Source organism: Vulpes vulpes, chromosome 8, assembly GCF_048418805.1.
Source record: "Vulpes vulpes isolate BD-2025 chromosome 8, VulVul3, whole genome shotgun sequence".
Classification (NCBI taxonomy): Eukaryota; Metazoa; Chordata; class Mammalia; order Carnivora; family Canidae; genus Vulpes; species Vulpes vulpes.
In genome coordinates, this window is record NC_132787.1 from 105,096,200 (window position 1) to 105,112,823 (window position 16,624).

Here is a 16,624-nt window from a genome sequence, read left to right on the forward strand (position 1 = left end):
GAGGTCTTCCCCGGGTGGGGGCCCCTTGGCTCTGTCCTGATACAGTGGCTGCAGGTTATTTTTAACCAGGAAGCTGCCAGCCCTGGCGGAGAGGTTATTTGGGGCCCAGCCGCAGCTGTGCAGGTCTGTGGGCTTGTTTTTGAGGAGGAAGTGCAGGAGAGCCTGGGAAAACCCCCTGTTTCCCACTGGTCCCCTCTTTTCCCCTCTGGAAACAACAGACCATGCAGGGGGTGTCAGGGTGGGGCAGGATTTCCCCTCTTGGGGAGGCCCTCACTTCCCCCCAGAGCTCGTACATCCGAAATCAGCTTAAAGCGTCAGGCGGGCCTGTGGGGCCTCGGAGGTTCCATCCTCTTTGCCAAACCAAGGGCACTGGGACCCCACTCCCTGGAGGCCTGGGCACATCCTCCAGGTTCTCATGTGCTGCCCACGTCTGACCAATTCCCAAGAGCCTTGGGGCTCCTGCGCCTCCAAGGAGTCAGTTCTCTGAGCTTCTCCCTGGTAAGAAGGCTTCTGAGAAGCTCGGACAGCTTCTTTTCTTTTTTAAGATTTTATTTATTTATGAGAGACACAGAGAGACAGAGGCAGAGGGAGAAGCAGGCTCCATGCAGGGAGCCCAATGCGGAACTCGATCCCAGGTCTCCAGGATCACGCCCTGGGCTGAAGGCAGCGCTAAACCGCTGAGCCACCTGGGCTGCCCGACAGCTTCTTTGAGGAGGCCTTTCTCTCATCATTAGAGCCCTTCCACCTTTGCAGCTACTGTGTCTCCTTTGGTCACCCCTCCCCCACCTCAGTGGGCTCCCCTCTCCCCTCCCCACCTCAAAGGGCTCCCCCTCTCCCCTCCTCCACCTCAGGTGACTCACTTCTCCCTTCTTCCCTTTGTAGAACTAAAATCTCAAATCTCCCTTTTGTCCTACTTAGAACAACTTCCACCCTCCTGGAAGGCCCTGGGGGTCACTTAAGGTATTTCCCCCCCACCCAACAAAGACAGTCCTTCCCCTTCCACCAAGAGGCATTATGATACCAGTTGATAAACTTTCAGGGCACCTGGGTGGCTCAGAGGTTGAGCGTCTGCCTTCACCTCAGGGCGTGATCCTGGGGTTCTGGGATGAGTCCCACATCTGGCTCCCTGTGGGGAGCCTGCTTCTCCCTCTGCCTGTGTCTCTGCCTCTCTCTCTGCGTCTCTCATGAATAAATGAAAAAATCTTTTTAAAAAATCCTTTTCACTTCATTATGTAATATTTGAATTTAAGCTTTGTATGTATTTACTCCTTTGACTTGTATCCTATTTGGAAGACTAGAGACAACAAAAAAACAGAAGGGCTACTCCTGGTTTTTAGCAAAAACATCCCACTTCTCTCTCTCCCCACCAATTTTTCCACCATGGGTTGCGGTGCTCACCAGGTGCCCAGGACTTTGGCAGGGCCTTCCTCACCCACAGAATACCCACATCGCGAAGTGCTCAGCAGGAGCGGGAGCCTCCGGGAGGACGGAGAAGGAGCTCAGCAGAGCAGACAGGGCAGGGGTCATGACTCAGCCCACAGGGTGCTGAATCTGGTGCTGTAGGGGCCTGAGAGTTGATCTGACAGCAACTGACCAGATCTTTATTTATTTATTTTTTTAATGATTTTATTTATTTACGTATTTGACAGAGAGAGAGAGATTGAAAGAGAGTGAGCACACAGGCAGGCCGAATGGTGGACAGAGGCAGAGAGAGAAGCAGGCGCTGAGCAGGGAGCCTGACTCAGGACTCGATCCCAGGACCCCAGGGTCAAACCTGAGCCGAAGGCAGACGCTCAACCACGGAGCCACACAGGCGCCCCGATCAGATCTTTTATTGTGGTAAAATATAAATGGGATTTCCCATTGTAACCATCTTTAAGTGCACTGTTCAGTGGTGATTGGCTTTTCTAGCTAAGGTAACATTTGTTCAAATGAAATCTTAAGCAGAAGCCTGATATGAGACCATTGGTGCATGGAAAGGAGGACCAAGGCTGCCCCCCCCATCAGACATCTGACCCCCTCATCCACTGCCCTCTGGGCCTGCTCCCATCCTCGAACCCCATATCCACATGGGGATCCCCGGCCACAGGAAAAGGCAGTTTGGACAGTGGCTCATGGCGGGTTTGGGTGGTGGACAGGAAGGTGCTAAGCTTGAGCCTGCCAGAGAGGAAACAGGACCACGAGATGCTGCTGAAGCATCAAGAGCAGCCCAGTCAGTGAGAAAAGGGCCTGCTGCCTGGTGGAGCTGCCTCAGAGGTACACTGCTGAGACAACCAGGCATCTGGGGGCTGGGCAGTGAGCTCAAGGTGCAGGCCCATGTGGGAAGACACCTGGCCATGGGTCACCCCCTGTCCCTGCTGGGGAGTCTTGTCCAGGAATGTTTGGACTGAACAGGGCCAACTGGCTCCATTGAACATTTGTGAAATATTAAGACTTTGCCCACTTGGATGAATTTCTCCGGACTTCTGGGTGGAAAGCAGGTCGTGAGTGAATCCCATGGGTGAGGTCCTTCGGTCCTCTGCCCCTGCCCTGAGGAGGTAGCAGACATGAATGAGGGAAGGGCCTGCAGGGAGGGAGAAGGAAGCCCTATGACCTTGGTAGGCAGGCTGGGTGGGCTGCCAGCTGCAGAAGGAAGCTCGAAGTCAGGAGAAGGCGCCTCAGGAGGGGATGTGGTACATTTGTTCTCTCTGCAGCGCACACATCACACACCCCAACGTGCTCTCCAGCAGCACAGGGGTCTCAGTGTGGCCTCGCTTTGGTCCCTAGGTTTCCTGGAGGGCCAGCTGGGGCCAGAGGTGGCTCAGCTGTAGCAGCCCTGTCCACCACCCTCATACACTAGACAGACACATAGTGCATGTTCTGTTTGGGCAGTGACCAGGGCAAGGACAGAGGGCCTTGTCTTGTAGTGCCTGGCCTCCCCTCCCCTAGCCCACCGGGGGTCTGTCCTGGTTTGGGGACACTTGTCTGGGTCAGAGTTCTGGAATATTCCTCAGGGTTCCTTGTGGTCAGTTGTGGCAGACAGAGACACAGCAAACACGGGCAGGGCTGCGGTGCTCTTTGGAGCCAAGGAGGGCCTGATGTCAGCCCCCCAAATCCCCTCCCACTGATCCTGGAGCTGCTGTGCTGTGCTCTCCTGGTTGTTTGAAAACTTGAGACAGAGCCCAAGACTCGGGGTTTTCCTGGGAGCTTCTGGTATGCGGCGCTGTGATTGATTTTATAGTAAAAGAGCCAACATACTTTAAGGAGGGAAAGGAGCCAGCCAAGAGGTCTTCTGCCCGAGTTGAAAGCTGTGGTGAAGTCAAGGGGGACGCCGAGTCCCCAGCCTGCAGCAGGCCCCTGAAGCCACATACTGTGTGTTTGGCAGCACTTCACAAAGATGCCAACAGACCCACCTCTTCACTCGATGCAGGCAAACTTCTTGAAAAAGAACAGAAAAGTGAGCCCCTGAGCCTCTGTTCCAGGGACTGATGCCAGCTGCCTTCACACATGGATGATGCATTGAAATCCCTCCCACCCCAAGTGCCTGATGCCAGAAGCATCTGAAAAGCTTCTCAGAAGAATTTAGAACAACTTCAGGGGCAAATATTGGAGGTTTGGATGAAAACAGTCATCTTGAGGAAAGCCACGGGACAGCAGGAGAAGGTTCTGGAAGAGAAGGCAGAGAGCTGCAGGTGACATGGGGACATAGGATCTCTGAGGGGACGCAGGCTGAGGACACATTTTCCACTCACTCTGGAGAATGTCGCACGGATGCCGTTAACCTTAACCTGGAACCAGACAGAGTGAATTGGGAAAAGGAGACCAGAACTACCAGACCAGAACTCATGGATGCTGTCAGCTTGGCCACTTCCTCCCAAAGGCTTGGAGGAGGAAAGTGAGGAGCGTAGGGAAAGGTCTCGGGACAGACTGCTGACAGCTCAGCAAAAAGCCTCCAAACTTTGAGTGAGCGTGTCTGCAGTCGGAAATCCCACAGCCGAAATTTCTAAGCCTGACTGACCTTTGTGGGAGCGAATGTCAACAGCACTCAGAAAGTGGGCCTCCGACAGGAAGAGGGCCGAGGACCCGGAGTGAGACCGGGAAAGAGCCACCTCCTTCTATTACAACCTGCTGTCGTCTCAAAGGAGGAGAAAGTTCCAGAAAGGTGTTGAGCAGCCCTTCCCAGTACAACGGGTAAGAAAGGGAGCTGGTCACACAGACACAAGTTGGTGGAGGTAGATTTAGGATCAGCTTTCCCCTGGTGGCCTCTCACCCCGACTTAGCCCAAGATAGAGGCCGAGGTCGGGGTGGGCAAGGGTTCTGGGGGCGCCTCAGGCCCCCAGGGGAGGAGGCCGGGTGAGCCACCAGGGCTCAGGGACCCGGGCCACACGCAGGAGGTCCCGCATGTCCACACAGCAGAATGTTAGCCCCCTTTCTCTCTCAAAAGTAATTTTGCAAAAAAAAAAAAAAAAAAAGTAATTTTGCATCAGTATTTTTAGTTTAGTTGCGGCTACTTAATCGATGCTACGCTTGCTTTTACTGAAATCCAATAGAATTATATTTCCTAAGATAGCGTTCTTCAAATATAGACAATTTTAATGTAATTATTATGAATGTGTTATTTGTACTTCGTCGGACCTTCTAGAATTAGATGGGATAAGGACTGTATTTTGATTGAAACCGCAGGTCTGGCAGACAGTCTCTCCTCTGCTGTCCTGCCCGCGGCTCCCTTGCGGTATATTCAATAAACTTCTCTCTCCTTTAAAAAAAAAAAACAGAAAGAAACAAAAGGCCCACTATTACTTAAACCATAATGGAACTTGGACATGCCCAGATGGAGACGCATAAAACAACAAACACTGTTTCGATTTGCTATGAGCTGTTAGGAGAAATATGCAGGAGTCCCGCAACTGGCACCTCTGTGGATCCTGATTAGTTTTAAAAGCAATGCAACTGCCCCCAAACCCAAACAACGACCCCCGTCCCCCCAGGCCCCCAGCTAAACCTGTGCATGGTTTTCACGGTTTAGCCGTAAATTCACAGACTAAGTGAAGGGAGTTAACATTCTACTATCATCAGGTTCTGGTGTTTGATTTTCTTTCAACCTTCCTTATTCTATTTAGGGTTTTCTTTGCTGCTTAAGTGCTTCTACGTTTAATGCAGTCAGAATGAAAGTTTGGTTTTTTCCCTTGGAAGGGGGAGATGGATGAAAGTCAGCCTCACGCCCACAGCACCTGCCAAGGGGCGCCCTGAAACCCTGAGGACTTAGGGATCCACCTGACCTCTCGTGTGGCAGGTGCGGAGCCCGAGGGGCGGTGATAGCAGAACCACAGTGTGGCCGCGCAGAGATGAGCGGCAGGTGTGCTCGCTTCCAGCCAGCTTCCAGCGGAGGAGGAGAAGGCTTCTCGGCTCCCAGCCGTGATGCTAAGAAAATTTTTTCAGGGGCGCCTGGGTGGCTCAGTGGGTTAAGCATCTGGCTTCAGCTCAGGTCACGATCTCAGGGTCCTGAGATCCAGCCCCACGTCAGGCTCCCCGTCGAGTGGGGAGTCTGCTTCTCCCTTTCCCTCTGCTGTTTCTCCCCCACTCATTCTCTTTCTAATAAATAAAATCTTGTGTGTGTGTGTGTGTGTGTGTGTGTGAGCAAAGTGATAGAAGTTTATTAAGCAGAGACACGGAGAAAGCTCTCAGAAGTGAGAGGGGTCCCGACAGGGTTGCCCTCTAATAAATAAAATCTTTAAAAAAAATTAATCGGGATCCCTGGGTGGCGCAGCGGTTTAGCTCCTGCCGTTGGCCCAGGGCGCGATCCTGGATACCGGGGATCGAATCCCACGTCGGGCTCCCGGTGCATGGAGCCTGCTTCTCCCTCTGCCTGTGTCTCTGCCTCTCTCTCTCTCTCTCTCTCTGTGACTATCATAAATAAATAAAAATTTAAATAAATAAATAAATAAAATTAATCAGCTTTCTGGTGATTTCCAAGGTGAGTAAGAAGAGCCAGCTGTTCCTACCTGTTTGTAGTCTGGCCTGATGTTACCTTGGCGACAACTGTCAACAGGAACATTGTCTCCCCCCGGCCCGCGCATCCTTCCCACCAGAAGGGCTGAGCCCGCGTATCAGGCAAAGCGGTGTGGGCCTCCCGGCCCCGGTGTGCGGGCTCTCTTCCGCTGAGGTCTGCTTATTTATAACCCAAAGGAAATTTGCCCGAGAAACAGGATTTCCATGCTCGCCTGACTAATTTTCTTTTTATATTCTGTAAGGACTTAATGGGGAAATTTTCACTGTTTGAAGAAATTGCTTATTTTTAACAGCAGTACTAGATGGAGGACCCAAAAAGGGGATGGTCACAGATCCAGAAGGAAAACCTGCTTCACCTCAGTGCACGGATGAGGAAATTAAAGCCCAACAGGAGAGCTGATTTGCCCACAGTGCACATAAATTACTGGCAGCGTAGGACTCGAACTGGCTGCCTTTTATGGGGTTGCTATTCCTGCAGGTCTGGCTTGCTGACAGCACCATGTGGGAACCGTCACCCCATCGATGAGCACAGGCTTGTTCATGGGCTTTATTAGCCACGGAGATACGGTCTGGGGCTGCCTGAGACATCCTCCCTATTCTCCTGGCTCCCATCCTGCCCTTCCCGTGCCCGCTGACCGTCCACCAGCTGCTGGAAACCTGGAGTCTGCAGGGTTCGGTCAGAGGATAGGACTGAGGGAAATGTGCCGCGTGGGGCTGGCCGGCTGGTTTCTCCGGCCTGCCCGTCCCTGCTTGGCCTGAATGAGATCTGAGCCTGGAGGACGTGCGCTCTGTTCCCTCCTGGCTCAGTCCCTCCTGGTCCTGAGGCCCCTCCTGGACTTTTGCAGGTGCCACACGCAGCCCCTGTGCCTGGGCTGTGTCCTTCCGGGGGCCAGATTTTCCCTCTCCCCTCTTAGGTTTTGAGCAGGGCCTGAAAATTACATTGACCTAGAAGGATTAACAGGAGAACAGCATACAGATCTTTGTGGGTACCTGGGAGCCCCATAGGAAAAGGAAGCCCCAATGAGGTGGCCAAACCTACTTACCTGTTGAGCAAAAGCAAGGCAAGTATGGAAAAGGAGCCGGTGTGTATGCAGAGGCTGTAGGCAGGTGGCCGTCCTCCCAGGGTCTGCTGCACAGAGCTCTCTCTCGGCCTCGACTCCCCGTCTCTGACTCCTGGAACAGGGAGCTGTACCAAGTCCCCCACACCATCCCATTCTGATCTGCAGGCAGCAGGGACACCTCCGTGGGTGGGGGGCAGGCCACAGAAGGTACCCCCTCCTGGGAGACACATTGAAATCAGAGGTGAAGTAGATCTCCCAACCGTCCTCTCCACAGGAGAGCTGTGGCCCCTGCCGTGGCCCAAGGGTGGGAGCTGCTGCTGGTCACCCCATCTGCCACCAAGGCCCCTTGAACTGGCTCCCTCACCCCCAACGCCCACCCTATGGCCACCAGATGCCTGGGGGAGTCTTTTGTACCTTTAAAGATGAAGTTCAGGGCAGCCTGGGTGGCTCAGCGGTTTAGTGCCTGCCTTCAGCCCAGGACCTGATCCTGGAGACCCAGGATCGAGTCCCATATCGGGCTCCCTGCATGGAGCCTGCTGCTCCCTCTGCCTGTGTCTGTGCCTCTCTCTCTCTCTCTCTCTCTGTCATTAATAAATAAATAAAATCTTAAAAAAAATAAAGATGTAGTTCAGACATGGTGTCCCCTGTGGGTGGCCCTGCTCTGAGTTAAGAGGTGAGCTTCCAGAGGCCGGGGTGGGCCCTCCAGAGCCACAGTTCAGATCCCATCAAGCCCCCTCCCTTGGATCATCCAGAGGGGCTCACTCCTACCACTTAACAAGGACTGTCAGAGTACCTTTCCCCCTACTTTTCCTGGAAAAATTCTACGCATTCTTCCTGAACTGAGGAGGCATTTCTCCAAAAAATGTTCCACCAAATCGAGTCAGGGGCCAGCACGAGACAGATGTCTTTCCATCACCCCTCCTCATGCACAGCGGCAGTCCCCAGCACCTGCCTGCCCCCCACTAGGGGTGCAGGAAGGTAGAAGTCGCCGTCTCCTGTGTCTGGCTGCTGGGCGCCCTGCAGTGTGGCCCAGACTCCGCTGCTGCCATCCATGGTGGCGGTGACCGTGCTGGGACCTGGGAGAGGAGACCAGCCTGTGACAGCAGCAGGGCCTGGCCCGGCTGCGGCTGCCTCTGGCTCACGTCCCTGGGACTCCCTCCATTTCTGCCTCTGTCTGTGAGCTTCCTGTCTATTCTGTGAGTCCTCTGCAGTCCTGAGTGGCAGGAGCAACAACAATAAAGCCAAAAACCAAAACAAAATTCCTCGTTTGCTGCACACAGCTGGAATTGGCTCCTGGTGTTGCAGCCAAGAGCCCCGAAGGATGGAGAATCCTGCCTGAGCTCTGGAGAGTCTGTACTCAGGCCTCCTCTGATGTGGTCCAGACGCTGTGATGCTTCTCCCAGAAACAATGGCCGTGACCCCTGGAACTGAGAACTGGGACCTTGACAGATGTTCTCACATCCATCCCCCAGGGTCTAAGATCTAGAGTGAAGTCCACGGGCTTGGAGCAAGTGGAAATGCAACAGAATCCCTGGAGGACTGTTCAACACAATAGCATGTAGTGAAGTGCCGCCGACCTGCCCAGACCCTCCGAGCCTGCCTCCCAGGGCAGACGTACAGCAGCCACAGCCGCCGAGAGGTCAAGTCCTGCTCCCAGGGCAGCCCACATCTGTGGTGCATTAGTGACAGACACACATTCTTTGACATTCTTTCCATTGAGGAGTGAGGCCTGTGTCCCCTGCCCTGGAGCCTGGGCATGCTCCAGGACTGCTTTGCCAATGGAACACGGCAGAAGGAAAGCTGGTCCGGGGTCTGGCAGGGCCTGGAGAGGCCAGCAGTTTCCATTTCCTCCCTCCTGGTCACTCTCCCCGGGAGCCCTGAGCCGCGCCACGAGAAAATGCCGTGGGTGTGGTCTACACCAAACAGTAAGTACCTACCAGGCTGTGTGCTCAGTGTTCGTTTCTGATCCCCAAAGTGTGTCTGGGGACGTAGGGGCCAGAGGACAGGGCAAGCTGGAGGTCACGAGGGCCTCAGCAGCTGAGCTCAGGCTTGTGGACTTATCCTCTTGACAAGAATGGGTCTGCCAAGGTTGCTGAGCAGGAGGGGCAGTCCCTGGGGCTGTGAGTGGGAAGGCCACCGGATGGCGGGCGGCACGGACCAGACGGTGCTCGAGGCTGACGGCCCGGAAGCCAGGACACTACCACGGACTTCCAGGCATCAGAGCGCGGGCTGGGGAGACATCAGTGGGGAGGAGGCAGGGACAGATGCACCTCTTCCCTGAGCCCGGACGTGCACAGACATTCTCTTACCCCGAACGTCTTTGTCCAAGGGATCCCTGAAACCTCGGATTCGGTGATTCCAAGGATTCACGATGCCGGGATCCAGTGACGTGAAATGCCTGTGTCTCTAGAGCTCTGTGATTTGGAGGACCTCTCAGTGATGCCCACACTCTCTGATTCACGCTGTGCTGGATCAGCCCGTTGGGTTCCTGCCAACCCCTGGCCTGTGACTTCTCCTAGGAATCGAGGGAAGGCCTGGTTTGTGGTTTTCCTGTCTATTCAGTCTAATGGATGTCACCTCCCTGCGAGGCTGCTGAAATGGGACCAGCACGCGTGGGGAAGGTCCAGGAGTCAGGCGGAAGAATGAGGAGCCTGCGCTCCAGAGCCCAGGCAAGAGCAGGGCCCCACCTTGGGGCAGCACTTGCTGCCTGACCCCCGGGACTTCATCCACTCCATCCGCACCTACGGCCTGCCTGCGTGGGTGCTCCTGCTAGAGAACAGCATGTGGGGTGGGGGCTGGGTTGTGCCTCATCTCAGGTCACAAGCAGGAGTCACTCATTGATGTCTGTTATCACCACGGTTGGCAACAGGCCTTAGGATGCAGGACACACGCGGGGAGGCCTGTGATTTAGGTAAGAGAAGATGTAGGGAGATGAGCCCATTGCCCTCCCGACTCCCTGTACCACTTCAGGCCAGTCGTCTCCCTCGCTAGGCCTCCATTTCTCCGTGTAGGGAAAAGAAGCGGGGATCAGAGGACTCTGAAAGGCCCTGCTGGCTCCAATGGCCCAGGAGCCCATGCATTGGTCTTTGTTCCTCTCCCCTCAGCCCACCTCTCAGCATCATGTTCTGGGGATGAGGCCCCCCTGACAGGTTGTCATGAGGCCCAGTCAGGGAAGCAGGAAAAGCCCTTAGCACAGTGGCTGGCACTCTTGCTATCTGCTGCTAGTGGCTCTTTCCAGGGCTGTGTGTGGCCCTCTCTGCCCTACCAGGTGGCCCTGGCTCTCCATAGGTACAAGAGTCTTCATGCAGGTGGGGCTGCTCTGAGATGGTCATGAGAGAAGGAGGCAGTGTGGAAGGACAGCGAGGCCCGCCTCTACTCCAGGGGTCCCTTCTGACCTCTCCTGAGCCAGCGTCAGGGCTTCAAAAGGAGAAGGAGATGAAATGAGCTACAACTAAGGTCACTGTTGGTTATGAAATGTGGGGGTAACATGATCTAACATCCATTTATCCATCCATTCATCCATTTATCCATCTACCCATCATCCTTCCATCCATCATCCATGCATTCATCAACCATTTATCTATCTACCCATTATCCATCCATCACTGGTTCATCCTTCCTTTCTTCCATCCTTCCTTCCATCTGTCCATGCTTCCATCCATCCTTCCATCTATTCATACTTCCATCCATCCCTCCAACCATCCATCCATCCATCCACTTATCATCCAGTCAGCCAGCATTTATTAAGTCCCCACTGTGTCTAAAAGAGTGCACACTACCCACATGAACAACATTCTATGCTTCTATCCTGCTCTCTTATTATTTATGCCTTTGTCCATTTATTCACTTTCTCCCCCAGTAGAATGTTAATTCCAGGAAGACTTTGTCTTATTCACCACTGCATCTTAAATGTCTAAAATCAAGCCTGGCACTTAATAGGTGCTCCAAAGCATTTCAGCATATCAATTTAGTCCCCCCTCCCCCAACAACCAGTAGAATAAGTATCATTATCCTTAATCTATAGATAAGGAAACAGTCCCAGGGAGACCAAGTGACTTGCCCACGGTTTCACTGTTAGTCTTACTTGATGACATGAGAAGTGAAGCCAGGTTTCCACAGCTGGGTTTCACTCTTCCTACAGCTTCCTACAGGAAGAGGGAGGCACAACTACTTCCACCTGGACAGTCAAGGCAGGCTTCCTGGAGCAGGGGGCCATGGGCAGCCTGGAAGGTAGGGTAGGACTTCCCCAGGCAGGGGAGTAGGTAAGGAGAACCAGTTGAGGGGACGTCTTTGGCCAAGGCCTGGGGGATAGGATGGTGTGGCTGGCCTCTGGGGTAAGGAAGGAGGACTCCTGTAAGATCCACCCAAAACCCTGCTTGACTTCTTGGGGAGGTAGAAGCAATCCTCAATCCCCAGTGGCGTGTCTCATTAGGAACTTGGTGTCGCATCATCTGGCCTGTCTTTGTCAAAGCAACTGTCAGCAAGATATGTCTCCAAACATGTTGAAAGTACCTTTCTCCCTGGATGTGAGCTCAAGGGCATGTCTGCTGCCCAAAGCAGGCTCCCCCAGCCCAGAGGAAGGGTCATTTAGCCAGGCCTGGGTGGACGGGTGGTCTGGGAGCCCCTGCTGTGCTCCCTCTATATGCTGGCCAAGCTCTCTGGACCTCAGAGTCCTCATTTCTAATCAAAATGGTTTCTGCAGCCCTTTGTCCTCATGCTACACTGGGGGCCTCACCCAAAGCTGACACTTGTGTGCATTGCACTGGAGTAAAGGCACCTTTTCACATCAGACACCATTGATTACCCCCAGTAACCCCAGGAAAGAGGCTGCCTGGGCCGGATTAGTTACTTCCATTTGCCCAGATTAGGGAACCAAGATTGGAGAAAGTTGTTGCCCAGAGTCAGTAAGTTTGGAATCCGAGCTCTCCCTCTGCCCACCTGAGGCCTGGGACTACAGGCAGAATGTGACTGAATTTGCTCAAGTCGCTGGCCAGGGTGTCCTTCTCTGAGCTCTCCTGTCATGCCACCCCACTCCCCAGGGCAAAGGCAAAGGGGCACCCTCTAAATGTGTTAGAAAAGACTTCCTTCTTCCTCTTATCTAAACCCCACGTTTCCATTCGGGGCAGTATGCAATGTGTCTATATGGAAGCGCCCTGTTGGTGGGACCAGCCGTGGGGTCCCACACTGCCATCTGTCCCAGGGAGGAAAACTCAGGCTAACTGATGATCTGACCTCATTTTCAAGGGAGATATTTTTTAACCCAGAGTAGCTAAATATAGCATGGAGGCATTTTTATTTGGGGAAGCCAGTTATTGAGGCCAGGTTGATGGCCTCAGCAGTTGCTTTTCTAGGTAGAGATAGGGGTGACCACACCCTGCCCCCCTCACTGGCAAATGAACACTAAGTTCTCATGGAGGTCAAAGCATTTGTTCCAGAAACCTGGGCACACACTTCCCTTTGCTAGGCTTCTTTATTTAGAAAGTGGGGTAACAACTTCTCCCCAGGGCTGTTCAGGTCCAAGTGAATGTGAATAAAGGAGGACCAGAGAGCGTGGGAAGGGTAAGGAGTTCAGGTGGGCACATTGGCCTCCATTTCTGCCCTGGGTCTGCCACTTACTAGCTCACTGTCCTCATCCAAGTTACCTAAAGATACTGTTTACTTCTGAGGATTATTTGGGGGTGTGGGTGTGGGTTAATTTGATAGAAAATGATTTAAGACTGGGATCCCTGGGTGCCTCAGCAGTTGAGTGCCTGCCTTCAGCTCAGGGCGTGATCCTGGGGTCCCGGGATCGAGTCCCCCGTTGGGCTCCCTGCATGGAGCCTGCTTCTCCCTCTGCCTGTGTCTCTGCCTCTCTCTCTCTCTGTGTCTCTCATGAATAAATACATAAAATCTTAAAAAAAAAAAAAAGAAAAAGAAAGTGATTTAAGACTGCAGAGCTCCCACTGGGGTTTGCTGCGTTAGGGGTTACTGTTACCCACAGACCCTAGCAGCCAAATCTGCAAACAAGTGGAGGAAGGAAAAGCCAAAGACTTCGGGCTTGAGGACATTCTGCAGGAGAGATGCAGGTGCTAAGCACAGGCTCTGGGGTGGATGGGGTGCGTGTGGGAGTGACCTGGCTTGGGGGCATCACCTTGAGCTGTGGGTGCCCTCTGGTCAGCTCCAGGGAGGGGTCCAGGACATGGAAGTTCTCATGAGCACACGGGGAAAGTGCACGGCAGGAGCTGGGAGCCTCAGGGAGGTGGTTCAGAGGCCTCTCCTTGGCTGACTTCCCCCAGAAAAGACACTGGTCCCTTCCCAATCTGAGGCTTTGTAAGATGGTGAAGGAGCCGCTGGGGGCTGAGGTCGGGGGAGAGGAGGGCCCCTGCCGAGGGGAGATTTAGGGAGCTGGTCCAGATGGGAAGCCACGGGACCGCCCCCCGGCGGAGGATGCCAAGCTGTCCCTCAAGCAGTGCTGTTTCCCTCTTGTGCTTCTGGGCCCTTTTGCTTCCCTGACTTTTCCCTAAGGCCTGTCGCCAAGGACAAACATTCCTGTAGGCCTCAGGCCTTCTGCGTGTCAGGTGTGGGCAGAGACAGGACCACTGCAGACACAGACCTGAGGAACTCTCTCAGTAACTCTGGGAGGAGGGTGTCGTGACCCCCAGGGTGCCCACAGGGAAGGGGGGCTGGTGGCCGTGGAGGGACAGCAGGTACTGATCGTCACCTCTCCGCTGTGCCCGGGGCCTCGGGCCTCTTGCCCGGCTCTCCTGAGGCTTCTATCCTCTCACAAAGCCATTCCTGGGACAGTGGGACCCACCAAAGCCAAGGGAGGGAGGACGCTCCATGTGACGGCCACTCGCCACTTCTCCAGCCAGAGGCCTGGTGCTCAGGGACTGTCCAGGGGGTGGGGGTGGCGCTGCTGCCACAAAACCTTTCAAAGATCCCTTGCCCCAGCCCCTGCTCCCACAGGCTACTTTAAAAAGAAAACTGGAATCAAAAAGGAAGAAAGTTTCTATTTTTGGTGAGGCACCAATGAAATGGGGGCTTTTAAATTATTAAAATCCAGAAATAAATTATTTATTCAGGTCAGATATAAAGCCTCCTTTTATTTCCTGAACATCAACCCCGCCAGCTCACGGCCATTAATATGCTGTGCGCTCTGGCAAGTCTGGGCCTCAGTGTTCTCATCTGTAGGGTGGGTGGAACCAGGCAGGGGACTGGGCTGGACGGTCTCCAGGGCTCCCAGGCACTGGCGAGCTTCTTGGGGCCCCTCAGTCTCCGTTCTCTCCACCCCATCTCTCTTCAACCTGCACGCTTTGCCCTCAGGATCAGATTTTCCCCCTGCTCACACCTCCCCTGAGCAGCTCAGGTGGCAGGAAGGAGACAAGTGGTTATTTATAAGAACATCACTAAGTGCCAGGCCCTGCACAGGGGTTGACGCAGTCCGACTTACCCTCCGACAATCCCGAACGGTGGGTAATGCTAGGATTTCCCTTTTACAGGCGGGGAAATTGGGTGCCCAGTAGCCAAGCAGCCTTGCCCAAGGTCACCCAGGGTGGGAGTGACACAGCTGGAGTTCAAGTCCGGGCAGCCTGGCCTCCAAGCCGACCTGTGCACCACAGGGGCCTCAGACCCGTCTGCCTCCTGAGGCCACTTCCTGAAGCTGTCCTGCCCCTTCTCCTCTCTGCCTCCACACTTGCTGTTCCCTCTGCCTGCAGCGCTCTCCCCGGCCAGACCAGCAAAATGGTCACCTCCTCCAGGAAGTCTTCCTACTCTCCGCCGGCGCTGACACACCATTGTCCCACTTCCCTGTGAAAGTCTTGACTCTCTGAATCCTCATCATTTACACACCTGTCTTTTCACCAGACTGTGACCTTGGTGAATTCCCACAGCCCCAGGACCTAGCCTAGTGCCTGGTGTAGCCCAATGAGGGGTTGTTGAGCGAAGGAGCCTTTGAAGGGATGCAGGGGGCAGGTTTATTGGTTGCTCCGGGGCCTGTGCCCGGGAAGCCCCCTAAAGGTACCCGCTGCTGGCGTCTCTGAGATTATTCTCCCCCCAGGGATTTAGCTTGGCAAAGAAGACATCGGGTTGCCATGGCAACAGATTTTTTTTTCTGTCGGAGCAAACACTGGCTCGGAAACCCTGCTGGGTGACTGCCAGCGCGGTGCCCCCTCCTCCCCCAGCGCGCCCACCTTCCCCCTTGCCTCGGAGCGCAGAGCCAGCCCTTCGGCCTCGTGGCCTTCCCTGGCTTCCCCAAAGCCACCCTATTCAAAGCTGAGTCAAGCCAGCTTCACCTCACACCCTCCCTGCACCCCAGCGCCAGGCTCTCAGCACTGGGGAGCCAAGCCCCCCACCCTCAGACAGGAAATGTTGGCCCAGAGAGGGGAAGCAGCAGGGCTCCCACCCCCCCCACCCCCTACCCCCCACCTCACCCCCTTCCCGCCCAGGCTGGCTTCACTGGACCACCTGCCAGTCCCACCTCACCTCAGACACGGGAGCCTGTGCTTCCCCTTCCTTTTCCCTCATCCCCCAGGACCCACACAGGCCCCAGTCAACAGAAGCTAGGGAGGAGCACCTGAAAAAGGGCAAGGTCTCAGGCCAGGGAGAGGCAAGGGGGAAAAGGCATCTGCCGGTAGGAGCTCAGAGAGGGCCAGGGCTTTCCTAAGGACACACAGCTAAGGAGTGGCAGAGGCAGGATCTGAACCCTGATCCCTCTGGTGACAAGGCCCAGCCTCTATGCACTTGCCTGGCAGGCTGGACATCATCCCCTGCAGAGAGACAAGAGGCAGGTGGCCCGCTCAGGAAGCGCACAGAGCTCCTGGTTGTGCAAGTGGGACGCTAATGGTCAAGGGTGCAGCCCATGGTGCCCTGCACTTCCCACACGTGGATGAAGGACTTGTCGACCCTCTTGACTATCAGACTATCAAAGAGGTGAAGCGACTTTGCCCAAGCTCACAAGTGGTGGCCCAGGAAGCAGGTATCGGATCTGCCAGGCTCCGTGAGCATTTGCCATCTGTCCACATCCCTGGACTCAAGGCGCCCTCGTCCTTGAGGAGGAGGGAATGGGGCAGGCGGAGGTGGGTGGATGGTCGGGGCAAGCACCCAGGCCAGGCCAGGCCAGGAGAGCCCCTCACGCAGGCAGGAGGCCCCAGATGGCTAGGCAGGCTCCCTCCTGGAAGTGTGGGGACCATGGGGGCAGGAGAAGAAGAGGTTGAGCAGAGATGGGCCTGCCAGAGGGGAGTCAAATCCCGGCCACCCCCTCGCCAGGGGTGGGTTCAATTTTGAGACGGTCATTCACTTGGGACAGCTACTTCTTGCCCGTGAACCTCGGTTGTTCTCACCTGTAAAATGGGGTTGATGCTAACTAACAACCGCTCGGCTTGTTATAACAAGTCAGGATGCATTCGAGGGATGCTCAGCAGACTATCATTGTTTTTCTCTGTGTCTTGCATCGCACGGAGCACCAGCTTCTGCTGCTGCACCTGCCTGTTTGTGTCTCCTACATGTGGCACTTAGTAGGTGCTCGTGTGAGCTGCTTACGTAGGCTGAGACTGGAGTTCATTTAAGCCGTCTCCTGTTTCTTCCGTGCTGTCCTCTCA

At 54.7% G+C, this 16,624-nt stretch overlaps 1 long non-coding RNA gene across 1 annotated transcript; it reads right to left on the reverse strand.

Moving 5' to 3' along the window:
* Window positions 1–1,124: 1,124 nt before the first annotated feature.
* Window positions 1,125–14,893, reverse strand: LOC112927726 (uncharacterized). The gene is made up of 3 exons (XR_003236606.2): window positions 14,479–14,893; window positions 7,032–7,266; window positions 1,125–3,645 (listed from the first exon to the last, which is right to left on the reverse strand). It is a non-coding gene; the product is annotated as an uncharacterized lncRNA (long non-coding RNA).
* Between the last annotated feature and the right edge of the window lie 1,731 nt (window positions 14,894–16,624).